The 23,144-nt window shown below is 38.6% G+C and overlaps 1 long non-coding RNA gene across 1 annotated transcript in view; it reads left to right on the top strand.

Moving 5' to 3' along the window:
- The window catches only part of LOC105470115 (uncharacterized), a 315,208-nt gene extending 293,275 nt beyond the window's left edge, over positions 1 to 21,933 (top strand). Inside the window, exon 5 of the long non-coding RNA XR_011608567.1 lies at positions 21,719 to 21,933. This is a non-coding gene — a long non-coding RNA (uncharacterized lncRNA). The remainder of the gene's footprint in view (positions 1 to 21,718) is intronic.
- Positions 21,934 to 23,144: the final 1,211 nt, after the last annotated feature.

Below are 23,144 nucleotides of genomic sequence, written 5' to 3'. Positions count from 1 at the left end.
AGTGGAGCAAACACTGAATCAAGATATCTCTGGTTCTGGCATGATGATTCGTTCTAGGACTCTGGGGTTGATGACTGAGTCATAGGGCAGAGGAGCATATGGCTGAACCTAAAGAAGGAGGCATCAGAGATCCTATTGGAAGTGCCAGGAGATGGCAGACCTCAAAATGACCCAAAGGAAAAGCAAAGAAAAATAATGGACGTGTTAAAGAGAAATTGAAGATCTAATTCTAAGTTTCTAACTATACAAAGAAAACATTTAGATTTCAATCTTTTTTCTCTCTCTGTGTGTCTGGGTGTGTGTAGATTTGCCTGGTAGAATTCCAGCATTTTTAAAGTTGCCCTTTCCAAGGGTACAAAACATGAGAAGCACTTTGTATAAAGTAACTAACTTATAGAATGTTTTTGGAAAATATTCTTTAATCGTACAGATTATTAATAGTGTTTTTAAGAAGTAGTTTTGTATTAGAGATTTTGGAAAAGTATCAGGAAGTAAAAAAGTCCAAAAAACTTTTACTATTTTCATTTAATTTATTAATTTTAAAAAATTGCTTAAAAGCAACTTGCATTTGATGTAATTTTGTTTTGACTTCCTATTGTTTGCCTCTTGCTATGTAAGGACAAGTTTCTACTGCCTACAGCTATCTTTGCAAACAGGGCACTCCTCTAAAAGTTTTTATTTAATATAGTTAAGTAAATTCTAATCATCTTTAAGCAGGGACAAGTCCAAAGTCACCACATGAAGAATAATTCATAATAGTTTTTTCAGCAACAACTTTCTCCTTTTCTTGCCAAGCTAGTCAGCAGTCTGGCAGTTTGGTTTTTGCAATGAATCAGAATGTATGTGCCAGGCCATTTGCACCATCTGCTACAGGAGTGTCATGGGAGAGAGGACTGTGAACACCTGGTGGGTGGACATTAAAATGTCAGCTCCAGGGTAAACACCAGCTTCAGTGATGAAAGACCAAGAGAGCAAGCGCCGGAGAGAAGGAGAAGCTGGTAGCAGCAAAACAGGCACACCTATTTCTTACTTCAGAAGAGTGTGTGTATGTATGTATGAATGTATGTATATGTGTATGTATGCATGCATTTATTTTTAGTATCAGTAATTCAGAATCTTAATGACAGGATGAGGTTAAATTCCTAGGTGTATTAGTCTGCTCTCATGCTGCTAATGAAGACATACCCAAGATTGGGTAACTTATAAAGGAAAGAGGTTTAATTGACTCACAGTTCCGTATGGCTGAGGAGGCCTTACAGTCATGTCAGAAGGCAAAGGAGGAGCAAAGTCACATCTTACATGGCAGCAGGCAAGAGAGCATGTGCAGGGGAACTGTCCTTTATAAAAACCATCAGATCTCATAAGACTTCTTCACTATCATGAGAACAGCACAGGAAAGACCCACTGCCGTGATTCAATTACCTCCCACCAGGTCCCTCCCATGACACATGGGAATTATGGGAGCTACAATTCAAGATGAGATTTGGGTGGGGACACAGTCAAATCATATCACTGGGAAAGGTAAAGAACCTTCGGGTGATAGTCCACATGTAAGTTCTGGTAAAGGAATTTGATGCTGTTTGTTGAAAGAACTGTAAAACATGCATATATTTATGTTGTCTAAAGGAGGCCTGAGGTGAGATTTTCAAGCTCATTCTTTGCCATAGGTTCAGAAAAGATTTTTAAATTCTCCTTACGGCATACAGATAGAATACAATTAATTTTGGTTTATTTTTTGTTAAGAAACTATTTGTTAAGGAAATATTCAATATCACCCCAAATTTTCAGGTGATCAAAATATCCACTAGTTGAAACCAGCCTAGGTGAACTTAAGGACATTGGTTTTGAGTAACAAAAAACACCTGGGGATTATGGGGGTGGCGTTGTGAGCCATTTCTCTATTATAGCCTCTTGAAGCTGGTTCATTACCATGACAGTTCCCTGCAGAAATCAAAAATAATTGTTGTATCCAGCTTAAATGTACACACAGATATTCATGCCCCCATCCACACACTCAAGCTCAAACACACATCCTTTCCTTCTCACTGGTGGTACAAAGGAGTAAAGATCCTCATCAGGGCCGGGCGCAGTGGCTCAAGCCTGTAATCCCAGCACTTTGGGAGGCCGAGGCGGGCGGATCACAAGGTCAGGAGATCGAGACCACAGTGAAACCCCATCTCTACTAAAAATACAAAATATTAGCCGGGCACGGTGGCGGGCACCTGTAGTCCTAGCTACTCAGGAGGCTGAGGCAGGAGAATGGCGTGAACCCAGGAGGCGGAGCTTGCAGTGAGCTGAGATCGCGCCACTGCACTCCAGCCTGGGCAACAGTGTGAGACTCCGTCTCAAAAAAAAAAAAAAAGATCCTCATCAGTATCATTTAATTATGACCTTATTTGAGTTCAAAGTTGTATAGTCAGTGTGGAGCCAGTTTTCAAGCCCAGGTCTGTCCAGCCCCATGCATATAGCCCATGCTGCATGCATGCATGCATTCATGCTGCACCATGCAGCCTTGTAAGATTGTTATTCATTAGTTCCAACTTGCCCTAGGAGGTCCTGTAGTAGAATTTAGTTGACTTACTGGCATCAATTTAAAAAGTCCAGACCCAATTCGGAGCATTTCCAACTTTCTATGAGTGTAAACTTATTGTAATAAACATAAATGTAAATCATTTTTCCTAGCTGCTGTGCAGTTATAATTTTAGTATACATCTAAAATTTATATCTCTAATTTCTCTGTGTTTACTCTCTCATCTCTCTCAAATCTGCATTCATTTTCACTGGCCTTGTCATAATTCAGGCATATACAGTTTTACACAGAGAACTTCCCAACTTACCAACAGGCTCTTCTCCTTCTACTCCTTACTGTGATACACAAGACAGTTTTTGATGTGACCTTTTAAAGCTTTCTTTCTTCCAGGCATCCTGAACTACCTTCTGTTTGTACTAAATGTAAAATATACTAGATTGTTTTGTGTTCCTGGATGCTTCTCTTTTCTTAGCCCTAAGCCTTTTATTTAACCTGCCTGATGAACTCAATCCTGACTCAGCTCAAAGTTTTCCACTTTGCATGAGGCCTTTCCTGATTGTTTCAGGCTTCCCCCCTTGCTCTCTTAGCATCTTGTTTATCCTAATTATATTGCTCTAATTATTTATTAATTGCCATTCGACTCTGCTGCATTGTGTGCACTAGGAAGCCAGGGCCTGAGTTATGTTCATCTTTGTAGCCCCAGAACCTAGCACAATGCTCGGCAGATAAGAGGTACTTAAGGAGAATTTTTTGAGTTCATTTTTCCTGAATGCCATCTGAAACCTTCAGGAAATATTGTTGGTGTTTTGGGAAAGAATTTTATTGAGTATCTGTATTGTGACTTTAGCAGGGACATTTAGGCACAACTGGGAGCTACTGAAAGGAACTTGACAAATTTAACAAAATGCCTTGCAATTGGGTGTAATTCAGTTCCCCAACTCTGATCCTCAATGGACCAGAAGCTTAAACTGCCAAATACATGCAGATGATTCCCATCTTTAACTACTGCCCCGAAAGCTCTTTGGATGGAACCCCAGACCGGGAACCAGAGTACCTATTAAACATGCCTGCTTGCATACCTCCCAGAACCCCTAAATCTCTCCCTGACTCCTCCCTCAGAGAAGACCTAGATCTGCAAACTACAACCTGGAAATTATTCCGGAATACCTCATTTCCCTTCATTCTCCCACATGCAACAGTCACCAAGTCCAGCTAATTCTCCTTTCTTGATAATACTGCAAATCTGTTCTTTTTGCTCCAGTTTCATGCCTCCTCTCCCCTATCATGGGGCTCCATTCTTTTCTCTTCAGATTACTGAAAAATGTTCTGGTTTGTTTTGTCTCCTCCCTTCATCTGCTTTTTACAATGAAGGTGGGTGGTTTTTTGAAAAGCAAATCTGATCATGCGTGAGTCCTACGTAAAGATGCCCTGGTCTTTACCACCCTCAGAACTGAGTCTGAATGCCCACATCCTTCACCATCAGGTGCCTCCTTCCTTCTTCAGGGAGCTGGACTCCCTGTCCCTTCCCCTCAGTGCTGTAGCCATATTGAATTACTTGTATTTTCCCTAAAAATTGCTTTTCTCTTGTCTTAAGGTTTTTTAAACATAATGCTCACTTTTTCTAGAACTTCCTGCCTACCTCCTCATTCCTACCTTCAACTTCCTGTTCATCTTTTAGACCCTAACTTAAACATTATCTCTTTTAGAAGAATTTGTTTATTCTCCAAAACTGGGTCAACTGCTCTTCTAAGTGCCCCATGAATGCATCTATTATGAGGCTTACCACAAGCATTTGTGATGATATGTTTTATGTTTGTCTTCCTCACTAGACTGTGAACTCCATAGGGATGAGGGAAAAACTTATTATTTTTAATCCTAGTTTCTAACACAATGTCTGAACACAGAAATTTTCAGGAGGTCTTTGTTGAGTAAACACATAATTGTCAGTACTCAGCCACATAAATATACAGTACTGGGCAATTTGCAAATATTTTGAAGATCTGCTCAGGCAAAACTCTTCCTAATCAATACAACCTTGAATTTGTTTCTACCCAGCTACTTAGTTTCTAAAAATTCCCACCTACTTCCCACTCAGATCCTTATCTATTTGTTTATGAAGGATGAAGGAGTCGGTCCAGCTTCATTAGAAATGGGAAGGGTCTGGGGTATGCAGCCGAGACCTACAGTACACATGAAGGGTATGCATTGTCCTGGCCTCTGCCAATTAAAATAATAGCAAAGGAGAAGTGAAACTAGGAGAGAATTAGCATATCTTCTTTTGCCAGTAACAAATTATAAATGTAAGACAAAGACAATTATTTAAGTAGAAAATATTTTGACTTTGACTAATAAAAAGTCAGAGTAAAGTTTGTATAGACAGAGAAATAACGCTCACCTTCTTGCCCTTGGTAACTATCGAGGGCAAAATTTACATGATTGCAATTCATACATGGATAACCTCATTTAAAAAGTGTTGAAAATCAGCTATCATTATATACACTTGACCTCATTTTCCCAGTTGCAAGTCTAGGTGCAATGGTGTAATTCATGAGACTTTTTGGGAAGCTAGTTAAAGAATACATATTATACATGTGCACACATGCACACATACAAATTAACTGTAACAATTAGTCTGTGGCAAAGATACTTTTTAAAGTTCTTTTTAATTTTTTAATTTTTAATTTTTTCTCTTACCCTTACCATATGAAGAATATTTTTAAGTTCTAAAAAAGTAAGTATACTATTTTTTAAAAATTTATATCCATAGTAGACTTAGAAAAGTCAGTTGCTAAAAATGTAGGAAAATGTTTATCATCCCAGAATTTGTTGACATGATAGTGGTAAATCTTTCAGAAAACATCACTGTTTCTGTGTGAGGGAGGTTGTTTTTGGCCAGCTTGGTGATTTGTTGTTATTTCCTGTGTGTATTTCTTGTCACTTTACCTCTATCATGACTTCCTGGTTCATTCATTCAATACTGTTCATATTTAGCACATAAGTTCCATGTACTGCATTGTAGCCCCTGGGTGTAAATAGTTGCCTGTATTGGAGAGGCTGCCTATGAGGAGTGCCCAGGCTCACGGGGATATAAACACATATACATAATTACAGTTCAGCAAGATCGGTGAAGTGACTAATTCTACTTGGGAAGGAGAGGGGAAGCTTCAGGACTGAAATGATCTTTGATTTGTATAAACTCCTTAGACAGGAGTTGTCCAGGATTTTGTCAAGGGTGGGGAGTGCACAATGGGAAAAGGGATGGGGCTTGAGGAGAACTTTGCAGCCAGTAGGTGTGGGATAGGCAGAGCGCAAAAATGTTAATGTTTATGGGATGTCAGGAAAAAGGCAGGTATTTTGTAAAGGGAGGGGAGTAATATATATGGAAAGGGAATGACTGAAGATGATGCTACCAAGGTGGACTGTTTCCGGATCATGGAAAGCTAACTTCAAGACATTATTACCATATTCTGTTTATTCCTGTGAACTTTTAACATTAATGTCTTAATTCAATCATAAAAATTATATGTAAATTTATATTTACTACACAATTTTCTTCATTCATTCATTCATTTGTCAAACATGAAGATTGTTCTTCCTATCTGTTTAACTTTACCAAAAACTTTGCCAACATTCCTGATATGGTTTGGCTGTGTCCCCACCCAAATCTCATCTTGAATTGTACTCCTATAATTCCCACGTGTTGTGGGAGGGACCCGGTGGGAGATAATTTGAATCATGGGGGCGGTTTTCCCCATACTGTTTTCGTGGTAGTGAAAACAGGACCTGATGGTTTTATCAGGGGTTTCCACTTTTGCATCTGCCTAATTTTCTCTTGCTGCTACCACGTAAGAGGAGTCTTTCACCTCCTGCCACGATTCTGAGGCCTCCCTAGCCACGTGGAACTGTAAGTTCAATTAAATCTCTTTTGCTTCCCAGTCTCTTGTATGTCTCTATCAGCAGTGTGAAAACGGACTAATACAGTAAGTTGGTACCTATAGAGTGGGGAGTTGCTGAAAAGATAACTGAAAATTGTGGAAGTGTATTTGGAACTGGGTAACAGATTGGAACAGTTTGTGGGACTCAGAAGAAGACAGGAAAATGTGGGAAAGTTTGGAACTTCCTAGAGGCTTGTTGAATGGTTTTGACCAAAAGCCCAATAGCGATATGGACAATAAGGTCCAGGCTGAGAGGTGGTCTCAGATGGAGATGAGGAACCTGTTGGGAACTGGAGCAAAGGTGACTCTGGTTATGTTTTAGCAAAGAGACTGGCAGCATTTTGCCCCTGCCCTAGAGATTTGTGGAACTTTGAACTTGAGAGAGATGATTTAGGGTATCTGGTGGAAGAAATTTCTAAGCAGCAAAGCATTCAAGAGGTGACTTGGGTGCTGTTACAGGCATTAAGTTTTATAAGGGAAGGAGGGCATAAAAGTTCAGAAAATTTGCAGCCTGACAATGTGATAGAAAAGAATAACCCATTTGCTGAGGAGAAATTCAAGCCAGCTGCAGAAATTTGCATAAGTAACAAGGAGCCAAATATTAATTGCCAAGACAATGAGGAAAATGTCTCCAGGGCATGTCAGAGGTCTTCACAGCAGCCCCTCCTATAACAGGTTCAGAGACCTAGGAGAAAATGGTTTAAAGGGCTGGGCCCCAGGTCCCTGTGCTGTGTGCAGCCTAGGGACTTAGTGCCCTGTGTCCCAGCTGCTTCAATCATGAGTGAAAGGGGCCAATGTGGAGCTCAGGCCATGGCTTCAGAGGGTGCAAGCTCCAAGCCTTGGCAGCTTCCACATGGTATTGAGCCTGTGAGTGCAAAGAAGTCAAGAATTGGGGTGTAGGAACCTCTGCCTAGATTCCAGAATCCAAATGGAAACACCTGGATGCCCAGGCAGAAGTTTGCTGCGAGGTAGGACAGTCATGGAGAACCTCTGCTTGGGCAGTGTGGAAGGGATATGTGGTGTTGGAGCCCCCCCTCCACAGACTCCCTACTGGGGCAGTGCCTAGTGGAGCTGTGAGAAGAGGGTCACTGTCCTCCAGGCCCCAGAATGGTAGATCCACCAACAGCTGGCACCATTCCCCTGTAAAAGCCACAGACACTCAATGCCAGCCCTTGAAAGCAGCTGAGAGGGAGGCTGTACCCTACAAAGCCAAAGGGGTGGAGCTGCCCAAGACCATGGGAACCCACCTCTTGCATCAGCGTGACCTGGATATGTGACTTGGAGTCAAAGGAGATCATTTTGGAGCTTTAAAATTTGACGGCCCCACTGGATTTTGGACTTGCATGGGCCCTGTAACCTCTTTGTTTTGGCCAATTTCTCCCATTTGGAATGGCTGTATTTATCCAATACCTGTACCCCCATTGTATCTAGGAAGTAACTAGCTTGCTCTTGATTTTACAGGATCATATGTGGAAGAGACTTATCGCAGATGAGACTTTGGATTGTGGACTTTTGGGTTACTGCTGAAATGAGTTAAGACTTTGGGGAACTGTTGGGAATGCATGACTGGTTTTGAAATGTGAGGACGTGAGATTTGGAGGGGCCATGGGCGGAATGATATGGTTTGGCTCTGTGTCCCCACCCAAGTCTCATCTTAAATTGTACTCCCATCATTCCCATATGTTGTGGGAGGGAACAGGTGGGAGATAATTTGAATCATGGGGGCAGTTTCCCCCATACTGTTCTCGTGGTAGTGAATAAGTCTCACAAGATCTGATGGTTTTATCATGGGTTTCTGCTTTTGCATCTGCCTCATTTTCTCTTGCTGCCCCCATGTAAGAAGTGCCTTTCTCCTCTTGCCATGATTTTGAGGCCTTGCCAGCCATGTGGAACTGTAAGTTCAATTAAATCTCTTTTTCTTCCCAGTCTCTGGTATGTCTTTATCAGCAGTATGAAAATGAGCTAATACAATTCCCTTATTTTGAACAAAATATAGCAGTCTTCTTTCCCTCTCTGCATCACATACTTGATTCTTATTCCACTGAGACAAGTATTTTAAACTGTTTTAACTGTTTCTTTAGGTGTTTTCTTCCATGTTTCTAAATAACATGCTTACATCACCATTTATTGATATTATCCACTGAATTACTGCTATGGTATAGATATAGAATTATTTTTGATTAGATCGATATTCAGTATTATGAATTCACATTATTAGGATCATGCAAATATAACTCACAGATGAGGCATATAGGATTCTATGGAAAGTTTTACTTTTTTCGTAAAAAGGTTTTGTCCTTTCTGGACATTATACTTGTCTTCTCTGATACCTGCTTCTTTATCTATGTACTCATCACTAATTGTTCCCCAAAATCTTTATCAGAAGTGTTAGTATTCTCTTAATACATCCACTACATCAGGAATCCCATCAGCTTCTCCTTTTGGAAGATGCCCCTCCTGGAGCCCTCTTCTGCTCTGATCTGTGCCTTTTGCTCTCCAGGCCTGCTGCCCAGGGATTGCCATTAAATCTCCCCTGGGCCTCCATTCTAGGGTTCCTCCCACTATTCTCCTAGGTTGGGTTCCCTGTTTATTGGATTTTGTGTAGTCCTTTCGTGGTCTCCTCTCTTGTTTTGGCAGGACATATCTGCTTCAGTAGCTTCTTCAGAAATTATGTACATGAAACTTTAAGGTCGTACTCACTGAAAAGTATCCTGTTTGAGGTAGAGCATGTTTAGCCAGTTCCTGCAGCAGTTGAGTCAGTTGGGTTTTTTGTTTGCTTGTTTTCTACCAGGTCACTGTGGTAGGTTGAGACATGGTACTCAGCAAAATAAGGACTATTCTCAAGTGAAATTGTGAGGAGAGTGACTCTTGTCCTACCCAGCAAATAGAGAGTTGAAGGCCATGCTACCTCCTGAGGCAGGAAAGGGGTTACAGGTAATCCACTTGTAAAACAATGGGTCAGGATTTGTTATCAGAAGAGAGTGGCTCTTAGCGGAATCTTAGATGGGGACCCAGCAGGAGTTCCGTGAGATGACAGTGCATGAAGTAGAGGTGAAGCTCTTACGATGTAGCCATTGGAGACTCAGTCCTTCCCTAAGAAGGTAGGAAAAAGCTTAGAGAAACCAATCTCAGCTGTGCCCCTGAAGCTTTTTGAGAGAAACTTACACTCATTATATGTAGGAGAAATGCGCCTCTTACTGTCCTGAAGTTTTCCACTGTAGATCATGAAAAAAAAGGTAGCTGGTAGGAGCACATTAGATTATGTTTTTAGAAGTTCTATTTGTGATAACTTCCACTTTGGGCAGGTTATCCTCATCTTTTAGAATAGAGGAAGAAGGGTACTTTAAGAATCTGCTGAGAAGACGACGATAAACCTGGAAAGAAGAATATTAGAAGAAGATGAGATTTGTAAGCGGTGCACATAGCATGACCACGGGCCATCTACTTTGCTTTCTCCTGTGCAGAGTTTCAACATCACCTGCCTCCTCATAAGGCAAATCTCAGGGACATTAGGCAACTAACTTGCCCCAAATTTACAGGTTGTATATGTCAGTGGTCAAAGATTTGAAAATACAGTTTTCCATTTATTAATTAAGCTATGTGTTTATTTTGATTTTTTAATATCCAGTCTTACAAAGGCTAGAAAATCCATTAGGGGCACCAGAAAGGCATTTTTTGTATAGGTGGAGGTGTGGGAAGCTGGCTAGAGGATGAAAAGGAGGATGAGGCAGAAGTGCTCAGTTGTCCCTAATTATGGTGGTTTCGGTCCTTCCCATGCTATCATAGTTAGTGACGTTTGAGGACTTGAGCATTTTTATAATGAACTTGAAGTTCTTTATAAACATATGCTAAAGCCAGGAAACAATATACAATTTAAAAAAAAATGAGGAAAAGTAAAAAGGGAAGTTGGTTAAGTGGAGGTTAAAAATTAAAAAGAGGGGAAAAATTAAGCTAAAAGGGAATGACATGAAAGTTAAAATAAGAAATTTAAAATCTGCATGAAGATAAAAGGTTAAGAGTTAAAAATACAAAACAAATGAGATTTTAAAATAAAAGATAAAATATCGTAAGCCAATGAGATAAAAGGTTAAAACATCAGTAAAAGCTATAATGGTTTAGGCTAAAAGGCTAAAGCCTGTGAGATGAAAAGCAGAAAACAGACCAATTCTTGCGATTAAGGATTTGGAACAGGAAGTCAGAACTAAAAAGGCAACAGAAGAAAAATAAAAATTAAGTTAAAACTGTAAGAATAAAGTGGATTAGGGAAACCATTATTTTTTAAAAGCATTAACAGAAAAACAAAAGAACTATTTAGAGGAGTAGAGTAGGAGGTAACATTCTCAGGGCAGTGTGACGTTCCCCGTGGGAGAGGCTGGGTAGAGGCCATTTTGACTGTGCCGTCTGCATACGGTGTCCACAGGAGAAGGGTCAACCCAGGCAGCTGCAGGAGCAGGCCTGGCCTCAGAAACATCTCCTTCTATTTAAAAAAAAAAAAAAAAAAAAAAAAAAAAAAAATATATATATATATATATATATATATATATATATATATATATATATATATATAGTGTGACTCTGTGACTCCCTTGCCTCAGCCTTCTGAATCGCCTCTATGACCTTTGGATTGGTTTGAATTGGTTGCTGCCCTAAGTCTGTTCCCTTCCAATCTTTTCCCACACTGCAATCAGATTAATCTTTTGAGAACACAATTTTGGTCATGCAATTCTATTCTATGAAAGCCTTCTGTGCTTACTTTAAAGACCAAACTCCAAGAAGCTCTGCAAAATCTGGCTTTCGTGCAGTTTTTTTCCCCCTTCCCCAAGTAAGAGGTCTTTGTTTGCTCCTTCATTGAGCCTTGTTTACTGCATTACTTATGTGAACCCCTAAGATACCTGGAGCTTATTTTGAGGTTGGGAGTTGGAATTATTTCAGGGAAAAAAGAAGGAATTCTCAGTTCTATTCTGGAAAAGTCAAAGCAAATTGATTTTGTTTCGGCTTTCGGTTCTCACAGAAAATTAGAGAGTGGGACAGGGAGAATGAGCAAGGTAGAATTCACATTCTTGTGCTCCTGGAAAAATTATATTTTTTTAAAGGAATTAAAAAAATCTAATTTAGCTAGTCCCCAGAATGACTTTCTTTCCTGAGTTTAAGGATATATTACCTTAAAAATTGCTTCCTGAGCGCTTCTCTACTCAGTTCTGAAAATAATGAAAATTCAGCTTCTTTCAGTGTTTGAAGGAAAAAAAAGATTTGAGAAAGAAAACTAACCATATTTAAGATTATCCCAATGAGTTTTCTGCCAAAACACCAGATGCTACTGGAAAAAAAAGATAGCTGCCACAATTTGCTGTCTGGGAACAGTGCCCGCCTGTTTAATAGGGAGAAGGAGAGCGATGTATAAGAATGAGGTAAATGGCAATCCTACTGCAAATAAACAGTGCTTTTATATATTTTAAAAGGTCTAGTAAATACTATTATGATTACAGCACTAATTCACATCAAAATTCTATATCACGTTAAATTAATTATCAAATTAAAAGTATTTCTCAGGAAATACAAGAGCACCTTAGAGCAAATACAATGTGAATGCTGGTCACTGTCACAGCCATTGTAAAAACTTTTGCATATCTTCAAGATCAGACTTTCTGGCAATAATGTCAGTGTCAGCCTGGGAATGTTCTAGATTCAGAGGTAAGCTTTGCATTTCAATTTTCTCATGTTGATTTTTGTTTTCCTTTTCATTTTTCCTGGATTTGGACATGTCCCAAGATTTTTATAAGCCAAATCTATGTTGCATTTGCCCTACCCAGATTTAGGTTCCTTCTCTCTCCTCTCAGTGAATGAAAGCAGCATTAGAAATAGAATTAAATTTTGCGAAATGGAATATGTGTGTAGTTTAAAGTGAGGCAATTGAAGCAAACCTCAAATTAGACAATTCCAACTTTATATTATTGTTGAGCATAAAAAAATGCTCAGGTGACTTGTCTCCTATTTTTATGCAATTTTGTGCTATCTGGCTCTAGCTTATAGCAGAAACAGAAGTTTCTATAAATTGTGTGAAAGGCAGACTTTGCTGTACTTCTCAACACTCTCCAGGGTATATTAAAAAAAAAACAAAACAAAACAAAACAGAAAGAAGAAGGGATCTAAAATTTCCTGCCTTCTGCTTTTTGAGTTACTCAAGTCTTATTCAGCCTGAGGTTTGGATTGTTCAACAGTTCATCATATATATTTTTTAATTGGTTGTGGACTGAATGTATGTATCCTCCCCAATTCATATGTTGAAGCTCTCTCCCCCAGTGTGGCTGTATTTAGAGTAAAGAAGTAATTAAATAAAGTCATAGTGTGGGGCGCTGATCCGATAGGATTAGTTTCCTTATAAGAAGAGACACCACAGAACTTACTCCCTTGCTGCCTCTGTATGTATGCACTGAGGAAAAGCCATGTAAGGACATAGTGAGAAGGCAGCTGTCTGCAAGCCAGGAAGAGAGCCCTCACCAGCAACTGAATTGGCCGGAACTTTGATCTTTGGATTTCCCAGCTTCCAGAACTGTGAGAAAATACATTTCTACTGTTTAAGTCACCAGTCTGTGGTATTTTGTATGGCTGCCCAAGCATAACAAACAGTATTTCTGTTTCTACTGCTGATAAAGGAAGACAAATTGGCTCCAAAAAGGAGACATGTTATAGATGAGGGCAGGGACCTGGTTTGTCTTGTTTAATGACTCTACCTAGCACCCAAGAGAGGGCCTGGCTCATGGCAGGTACTATTTATTTTAGTAAGTGAATGAATGGATGAATGAATGAGTAGGTAAGGTCCAAGTTTCTCATGATAGCTAGAATTGATCACTTAAGTAGATTCCAAAAAAGAATACTATGTTTCTGCCCTCAAAACTTATTATATGTATGCTTCTTTATTTCTAATTGTTTTGAAACAGTCCCCACTAGAGGCCATCCTGAGTTTTTAAAAATACTAATCTGATTCTATGTGAATTTTACCAGTGTTTCTATCAATGTTGTCTCTTATTTCTAGGATCCATTTCAGCATACCACAGTACATTTGGTTGCTATGTCTCTCCAGTCTCTTTTGGTTTGTGACTGTTTCCTAGTTTCTCCTTGTTTTTGATGACCTTGATGCATACTGGCCAACTATCTGGTGTAATGTCCCCCAATATAGATGTTTCTGATATTTTTCTCATGATTAGAATGGCGCTATGGGGTTTTGGAAAGAATGCCACAGAGGTGAAATGTCCTCCTTATCACATGATATAAGAAGGTACATAATATCCACATGGAATCACTAGTGATGTTAAACTGAAGTTGTTTGTACCAAGTTATTATAATTACTTAACACATCTATAGTTAATTCAATGCTATGGTCTAAATGTTTGTGTCCTCCCCAAATTAATATGTTAAAACCTGATTGATTATCAGTGTGATGGCATTAGGACATGGGGTGTTTGGGAGGTGATTAGGTCATGAGGACAGAACCCTTGTGAATGAGATTTGTGCCCTTATAAAACAGGCCCCAGAGAGTTGCCTTGCCCCTTCCACCACCATGGGAGGACACAGCTAGATGGTGCCATCTTTGAACCAGATGAGGCCCTCTCCTCATCTGGCTGTGCCTTGATCTTAGACTTTCCAGAACTATGAGAAATGGACTTTTGTTGTTTATAACCACCCAGTCTAAGGTATTTTGTCACGGCGGTCTAAATGGACTAAGACATGCAACATTGTCACTTTAAACTTTCTGATTCGATATAGAAGACATCGATCTCATCTCCTTAAATTCAGAAACGAAAACCTCTCTTCTCCGGCTCCTCTTCTAGAAAGTAAGATTATGTGTGTACTTTTGTGTGTGGTCTTAGGCACAATAAATACCATGTGACCTAATATTTTTCTCTTTGTCTGAAGAACAATGGTGAAATATGCTTCATAAGTTAACAGGGAGGAATTTTCTCTAAGGTTCTTGGTTCATTTTTGACATCCAGATAGGAACTTTGATGGCAGGGGGCTCAACTTAGCCCTCCCAGTATTAGCACATTAGGCACCTTATAAAGCGTAATTTATTTAATGTCCTGCCAGCCATACCGCCCTTAAGTGTGATGTCATCAACACATTAAATGAGAACATTTGAGACTTCCAAGTAAAAAAAGAAGTAAATCTTGGCAGGGAAAGGTGGTGTGGAAGTAGTAGTGTGGTCTCCTTTCAGTTGCACCTGAGTAATGCAGTAATGCTGATGAGTAACGCAGAGGTCAGTGTGCTGGGCGCTGATCAGCAAAAATAAAGAGATGTAAAACTGAGAGTCAGACCCCTTTATTCTAAAAGAAACTGAGATGTTTCCCTCTGCCTGATTTTTTGTGGGAATATTTGTACTGGAACTTAGCCAAAGTTGAGTCAAGTCAGGGTGAGTGAAGCAGCCTCCGGGGAATAGAGTGCCTGTCCAAAACAGGTAATTACCTTGGCCGGAGTTTGGTATATGAATGAACACTTTGCTCCCAACAAAGTCTTTAACTTGCTCAGCCTCTCTCTTGAATTGAGTTCATTGTGCCTCGCTAAACTCTTGAAATTTTATCAGCATTTCATATTTTACTTTCTGTCTTTAGATATAGTTTAATGCGTTTACTGTCACAATGCAATCAAGTGCTGTGACTAAGAAAGTAAGAGATAACTGTGGATAGACAGGAAAGAAGATTTCTGGATTAAAGATACACGTTGACTCAAACTGTTATTTCAGAAAGAACATCTTAATGTCTTCTAGTTCAATAACTCTTTTTGAATACCTTTTATGTGCAAATCAGTATGATCAGTAGATCCAAATATGTACAAAGAGAAATAAGGAATGGTGCTACCTTTACATAATACATTGTGAGACAACGATCAAATCCATAATTAATCAATAATCAAATCCAGCATATAGATATGTAACTATATATTTAATTTATTTATTTATTGAGACAGAGTCTCGCTCTGTCACCCAGGCTGGAGTGCAGTGGTGCCATCTTGGCTCATTGCAACCTCCGCCTCCCGGGTTCAAGTGATTCTCTTGCTTCAGCCTTCCAAGTAGCTGGGATTACAGGCATGTGCCACCACACCCAGCTAATTTTTGTATTTTTAGTCGAGATGGGATTTCACCATGTTGGCCAGGTTGGTCTTGAACTCCCGACCTCAAATGATCCACCCACCTCAGCCTCCCAGAGTGCTGGGATTACAGGCATGAGCCACCTTACCTGGACAGCATATTAAGTATAATAAAAATAGAATGAAAATAAGCAATTGATTTTGTGAAGCTGTTTACATTGTGCAAATAGAGGTATGCAAATTGGATGAAAGCTCACCTTGTTAAGAGGTAAAGGGAAGCCTTAAGTGGCTTGCATTTGGTTATCCATAAGCATTTCTGAGTCTCATAGATAAAACTTGGGATTTTATTATGAGGTTATTATCACACTGAAGTAGAAGTCAACCTTAGACCTCTCAGCTGCATAACTTGGCAGTTCCAAATACTGCACCCACATTCCTTGGCAGAAAGAAGCTCCCAAGAATTTTGAGTTCTTAACCTCTACATTTTCTTGGTGATATGTCATCAACCACACCTGCAGGCACCATCTTTGTTCCTTTAGCATTCTATTAAGCTTTGTACAAACAGTTAATCTACCCAACACGTACTCTCAATTTTCAGAGTATTGGATGATGCAATAAATATTGAGAGACTTGCAGAGATAAAACAAGCAAAAGCATTCTAGTGATTCTTATTTTTATTAATTCTGAGATGTCTTTCATAATCTGTGAATTTTCTAATTAAGTTTTAATTTGAAAGGTACTGGCCCAGAATAAAGACTCTCATCTCTCATTTCTAGGAAAGGCATTGTGTCTCAGGGTATCCTTACTTTTTTGGTTTGTTTTCTCCGTATTTTGGGCATGGGAAAAGTAGGAGCTTGATTTTTCTTGTTTTCATATATTCCCAGCAATGCACTTAAAATAAAATTTTATATTTGATTCAGCAATAGGATCTTATTGTTCAGGGGCTATTGAAAATATTTAGTTTACCATACTTTTCAAATTTGAAGTTTGCTCTAGAAACTCAAAGGAAATGGAATAAATGAATATGACTTTATCTCATGCTTTTCAGCGCTATCTCATGCTCTAGCCATGAAACACTTTTTTTTTTCAATGAATAAACCAGGTATTGCAATCAGTTCATTGATATTATTAGAAAACACATAGAATGCTATTAGATTGTCGTCTATACTTTCTGCAACATCATTTCCACTTTCAGCCCCCATTTCACTCCCTAAAGCAACTTCCAGTAGCTAGGATATTTTAGTGGTTCTTTTGGAAATAAGAGATGTGACCTGGTCCTCTCCTGAAAGAGTAATAGAAAGTCTTTTTTTTTTTTTTGTCTTTTTATGCATGCAGTCTTATCTGATAAACCTGGCTTCATGGAAGAGAGTTTCATGGTGGAACATGGGTTGATATACTGTTGTGAGAGCTCCAGACAGAATTGGGGTTTGATCTAAACAGCTGGAAGGGTGAGTTAAGATACAGAAGTAACGATGATGAGACTGGTAATGATAACAAATACATATCAGTGCTTACTATCTGCCAGGCAGTGTTTTATGCATTTTATGTATTTAAACCATTTAATGCTCACAACAATCCTATGAGGTAGGGACCATAATTATCTCTGTTTTATACTGTTTATATAACTTGCCTAAGGTCAGCCAAGCAGAAAGTGAAGGATCCACGCATCAGCCTCATATTCTAAATCTTCATGATGCATCTCACTGAATCACTAGAGATGACTAACTCCATGGCCACATAGCCATCCACTGAAATATTTAAAAGAAGACACACTTAATCTTAGCCAAAAGGCTGAAAAGTGATAAAAAGAAGACAAATTTCAGTTTTGTTTTAAATTAGCAATAGGTGATTAGTTACATCTGGGCCTTTTTATATGTTTGTTTAGTGAGTTAATAGTTTAGGTTTTTGTTTTAGAGGCAAGTGGTAGGTAAGAATGGGTGTGTCTTTTTTGCATTTACGTCAAAAAAATTGGGAACTACACTAGATATGGAGTTAACTAAATTAAATTAATTAAACTATAACCCTTAGAGCCCTTTACATCATTTATATTACAACTAGTGTCTATCACTAGCAAATGAGCAGAGAAGAAAATGAGTTATTGTCTGCCTTTATACCTGCCTGTGTTCCTCTATAATTTTCAGCAAATATTTCTTCTTCTTTTACATATTTCTTCAATGCCAGCTGCTATATTAAGAACTGACATGAAAATATTGAAAGGGCAAACAAGGTCACTGGGCTATGGAGGTTTACAATCTGGTGGAGGTTATAGACAATAAGAAATTTAAATACAGTTGGATAAAGTAAAAGAGAAATCTCAGTTTCTTCTACTCTCAGATACCTAGTGTCTATTTTTTTGAGATTTTGCTATTTCACTATTTTGTGAATTTTGCTTAGTGAATTGCTATTTGTGAATTGCTATTAGTAAATTTTGCTATTTCACTGTTTTGAGATTTTGCTATTAAAGTAATGTTGAAACACTATACAAAAAAAAAAAAAAAAATCCACTACGTGGAAACAAGAAAACCTTAAAGAAACGGTGGCTGTGAATCTATGAACTTCTGCAATGATGATTCCATGGCATGGTGAAATTTTACTTAATAAAATGCATTAGTGCAGACAAGCTGTAGTTTTAACATTCCCATGTATATAATTTAAGAAGATGGCAACAAATTGGAATAGCACAAAATGAAACTCAGTAATAAGTGTCTGTTGAATGGATGAATAAGGAAAAACAAAATGACTAAAGAGCTCTTCCTCTTGCCTCTTAGTTGAGAAACCTTTGCATTATTCTTTGTAACATGCTTAATTTCATTCCTTACGTTAATGACTGTCTTGCTAGATCTCAATTATTTTTTCAGGTTTAATCTGTCTTTGTAAGAAATTCAGTAATTCTCTTATTTGTTCTGTTTTAGGAACATCTGTTGCAAATCTAGTATTGAGTTTATTTGAAACTAACAGCTGCCCAGTAGCCTATGAGAAGAAATAGCCTAGGTGAAAGCACCCCGTAGATTCCTTCCTAAAAGGTCCAGTTTCTAAAAATTTACCTTTAATTACATTTAAATTATGTGATATGAGACATACAGAGATGGCAACAATTCTCACTATTTAGCATGATGGATCAGTATTTTGTGCTTATGGTAATCCTGATGTATTTAATCCAAATATTTAGATATTTCAAAGCTAGATAAGAGAAGAAAATGTTATAATTTGAACTTGAGGCCAGCTGGCTTATCTGGCTCTTGGCTAACACTTTCCAAGTGAAGTGCCCCTGCCTAGACTCTGCAAGTTTCTTTGACAAATTCCCAACTTATGTCTCTCTACAAATTACGTTAAAATAAATTTGAATGGTATAACAGTGAGTCTTTGAGTGGAGTTTGCTTTTCAGAACTAAGCAAACAACAAGCTACTACCAAAATAATCATTAAAAAGAAAACCACAAAACTGCTACCAGACTAGACTCTACAAATCATGAAGCCTCTGATGCCTGTCTCAGAAGTTTTAGCTAATGTAGCAAGGGGCATTTATGAAATGCTAGCAAAGACTCCTCTGGCCACATAAAATACGACAGCCATAATATACTCTTTAAACTTTGAATTTGTAGATTTGCTCAACACCCAAATAGGATTTATGCTCATATAACTCAACTTGTGTGTAGAGTCCACTGTTCTAAGCTTCTACACACACTAGACAACAATCGTTAGAAGTGAAGACTATTGCTAACCTCAGGTTGTAAATGAGCAACGGAAGTCGAATAACTCATTTAAAGTCACACAGCAAATGGATGGGTAAAGTCTAAGGTCACTGAGCTAGCAATGGCAGGGTTGAAATTGAGACCCAGGCCTCTCTAATTCAAAATTCTATCTGCCCTACTGCAGTTGAGGATTCATCTTTTGGCAACTACCTGCAAGAGTACAAAAGTAACCAAGAGGACACTAAGGCAGAACTCAAGACACAGCAACACTGTGTACCTCTGTGGCAATATGCTGTTTCTCTGTTTTTACCCCATCTCCTAAACGTGAAGCCCTTTCTACCTCTTGCCTCTCTGCTCATTTCCTTTGATCCCCGCATTGCTTATTCCTACTATACACGAATACAGGCAATTCTTTCTAAAAGCTTATCGGAGACTGATAAAATGCCTATGTTATCAGAAGACAAAAGGGGAGTCAAAAAGCATCTAGAAAAAAGGACTTCACAGACCAAAATATATCATTCACACCTCAAAGTCCGGTTTTGTTTTGCAGTACTATTTCAATAAACTGACTATAGAGAATCATTAGTTGATGACATTCTAGATTTGGAAAGAACCATAGATAGAAGCAAGTCAATCTCTGTAAAGATGAAAGAAATGTGGCCTAGGGAGCAGAGATGACTTGTCCAAGATGACAAAGCCAGCAAGTGGCAGACCTGGGACTTTGCCATGGGGACCTTCAGGCTCAACTCATGTTCTCTCCTCTGACTCCTTGTTACAGAAGCCCCCTCCTCAGCACACAGGATGACTGCTTGGCTTCTCTTCACTGGGATTCCATGCTGTGCTGAATGAGGCAGTTTACCTTGCCTTTAGGACTTTGAGTTCTAGAATTAGGTAGACTTGGGTTCAGATCCTGACTCTGCTGCTTGCTGATTGCATGAATCAAGTCTTCGTACTTACCCCCTTTAAGACTCCATTTCCTCATCTGTAACATGAGAATGATGCTACATGCCTCCTGCGGGTGTTGAGAAGATGAAAGGAAATAGTAGTTAATGTTTATGGACTCCTTGCTCTGTGTCATATTCTGTGCCAAGTATTATATGTTGATTTTTTTCATGTAATCCTTAAAAAGTATGTAAAGTGCTCAGATTATATAACAATAAATATGTTTGTTTGCATGTAAAGAGACACGTACCCATACACGTATCAATTAGGAATCTCACACACACACACACACACACACACACACATTGGGAATTTCATTTAAACTTTGACTACATTGGCTTAAATAAATGTCCTGTGGTAGGCAGTTCAGAGCCCTTGTGGTTGCCTCATGAAGCTCCAGGGACTCACACTCTTCCTGTTCTTCTGCCCTGCCAAAATCTTAGTAGAAGATTGACACTCTCAAGGTCACAGGATGGCTGCTCAGTCACACCATCTGTGCTTCAGGTGCTTAAATAGCAGGAAGGGAGATAGGACGGAGCAGGAGAGCAAAACATGTTCTTCTGGAAGTGTTGCAGAAAGACATGTAAGTGCTCCTGTTTTCATATTAGCAATATTTCCCTCTATAGGAAAGGCTGGGAAAGGTAATTTTTATTTGGGCACATTCTACCCCCAAGTGTATGAAATGAGCAGGTAATTGGCAGTCTCTGTCATGTGTTTTTCAAGTTCAGATGAAGACTTACAACTCTCTCCAATCTATTGAGGAGGTTACTGTATATACAGGCTGTGTATGTATATTTTTTTATAAAGAAAGCATGACTATTTATTACATGTAGATGTGGGGTCTTAGTACATGTAGAGGTCAGGCATGTAAATATGATTTTTACATTATCTCAGAATCGGTGGCTGGGATTTAGAGCAAGGCCTCAGAAAAAAAAATTGTCAAACAAACAAAATAGTTTGTTGTGTGTTGGAGTCACCAAAGCAGGATTCAGAAAGGAATACAACAGCAGACCAGAGGCAAATCAGCTAGAAATGTGATCAAAGGAAATCAAAGGAATTGGTGTGTAAAGACATGCCTTAGTAGAGAGAAATTATGTAGGAAAGGGAGTCATATCTATAAGGAGGAGTTTTGGAGAGTCTGAAAGGTACTCCAGCTCAAGAAATTAGGAAGCTTTTTGAAGGGTAGTGAGACTTAACCTTGAGGTCCACACAGGGAGAAACTGCAAAGAGGTGACCTGGCCAGCTCACTGATAGAAGGAGTGTGTGTGTGTGTGTGTGTGTGTGTGTGTGTGTGTATGTGTGTGTGAGAGAGAGAGAGAATGAGAGAGAATGAGAGAATATATCTCCAGTTCTCCAGTTCATTCTGGGGACAGGAATGAGGTGAGAAATAGAAGGAAAATATAATACCTTGTAATAAGTTGCTCCAAGTTAACAGGAGTAATGAATGTATATATTTACATTTCATGACATGTAATAAAATAAATTTTCTGCCCTCACTGCCTCTCTGAGCTTAGGCTTTTTTCAACATCCCCTACTCAGGGCCACCGGGGAGGAAAGGAAGAAAGCAGCACAGAGCCAAGTTTGAAGTTTTGGAAGAGAATCTCCTGAGACATTGGCTGAGGAACAACTTGTGGCAGAATCTTTCTGGAATTTTTCCATTCAGGGATACTCTGAGCCCATTTTGTCATAGGTCATCATGACTTAATGAATGAATATCATATTGATTAATTCCTGCAGCTTAATAAAATCCTTTGTTCAAGAATAGCATGAAATCTTCTGAGTGTATCAACTGCTTGTTAGCTATGATTGAGACTAAGAGTGCCTGGCACATAATAATCATGCAATAAAAATTTAATTAAATTTATTAATAAAATAAATGAATGCAGAATTATCTAGAGAGCATTTAGTATGGCTCCAGTAAATGGCAATATGGTTATAATATGTTTACTTAATCAGCTATTAATAGTGCTAGAAAAACCTAGCTTTATAAGGTACAATTTGAGTTTTTATTTTCTAGTATTGGTTGAAACCATTATGGGCAGACTCCTTCCATGGGGTGAAAAAGTACCTTGAAAGAATAACACAGAAAATTCACTTTAAAACGTGTTGGTTTCATATTAAAGTGCCCTGAAACCATATCACTTTTTAAAACTCTATTCATGAGAATAAGAAAAGCGTTCTCCGTGACCTCCCTGAAGAAAACAAAGAACAGGTCAAATTATATTTAATATTTTACAGATATTCATAACAGATTGGCTAAAAAGTCTTGCCTGACTTTATCTTCTTTGTTCCCCTAAATATTTTTTTAAAGGATAAGCCTTAGAGACATGGATTGGATTAGCTCAATGTCTGTCCTACTTTACATACCTGAGTGTTCATTCATGCAATAAGAGCATGGCCCTACTATGTTCGAGGCAGTGTGTCAAATAAGATCTGATTCCTGCTTTTAAGGAGTTTTCAGTTCGCAGGAAGATAACGATAAACAATCAGTTAAAACATAGTGCTATTACATGAAAGATAAAGATAAGTAGTTAGTTAAAACATAGTGCTATTATGTGATGTAAGTACTGAAATACAATGGCGATACATGTTATAATGGTGATTTGCACAAGATCCTCTGGCAGTATAGAGAGGTGGTTCAGTGTAATTTTTTTAAGAGCTCAAACATGGGTATTTGAAGTCTAGTTTCCAATACTACCTATACCCCTCACTAGCTCAAATTATGTTGTCTCTCAGAGTCTCAGTTTCCTTATCTATAAAGTGAAGACAACAGTAGTGTTCATCTCAAAAGTTGTTTTGATTTAATGACATATACTTAATGTGAAATCACTTAGAATAAAATAAAAACTCCTTGCAATTATGCTAGATTCCAGTCTCTGCCCCTCTCATCAATCTCATCTTTCCCAGCCTCTCCTTTACTTGCTGCATACCAGCCACACTTTCTCGACGTCCTGGAATATACCAA

The sequence above is a fragment of the Macaca nemestrina genome, chromosome 10 (genome assembly GCF_043159975.1).
Source record: "Macaca nemestrina isolate mMacNem1 chromosome 10, mMacNem.hap1, whole genome shotgun sequence".
Taxonomy (NCBI): Eukaryota; Metazoa; Chordata; class Mammalia; order Primates; family Cercopithecidae; genus Macaca; species Macaca nemestrina.
The sequence above is the reverse complement of the archived record's forward strand: the minus strand, read 5'-3'. Positions and strand labels throughout refer to the sequence as shown.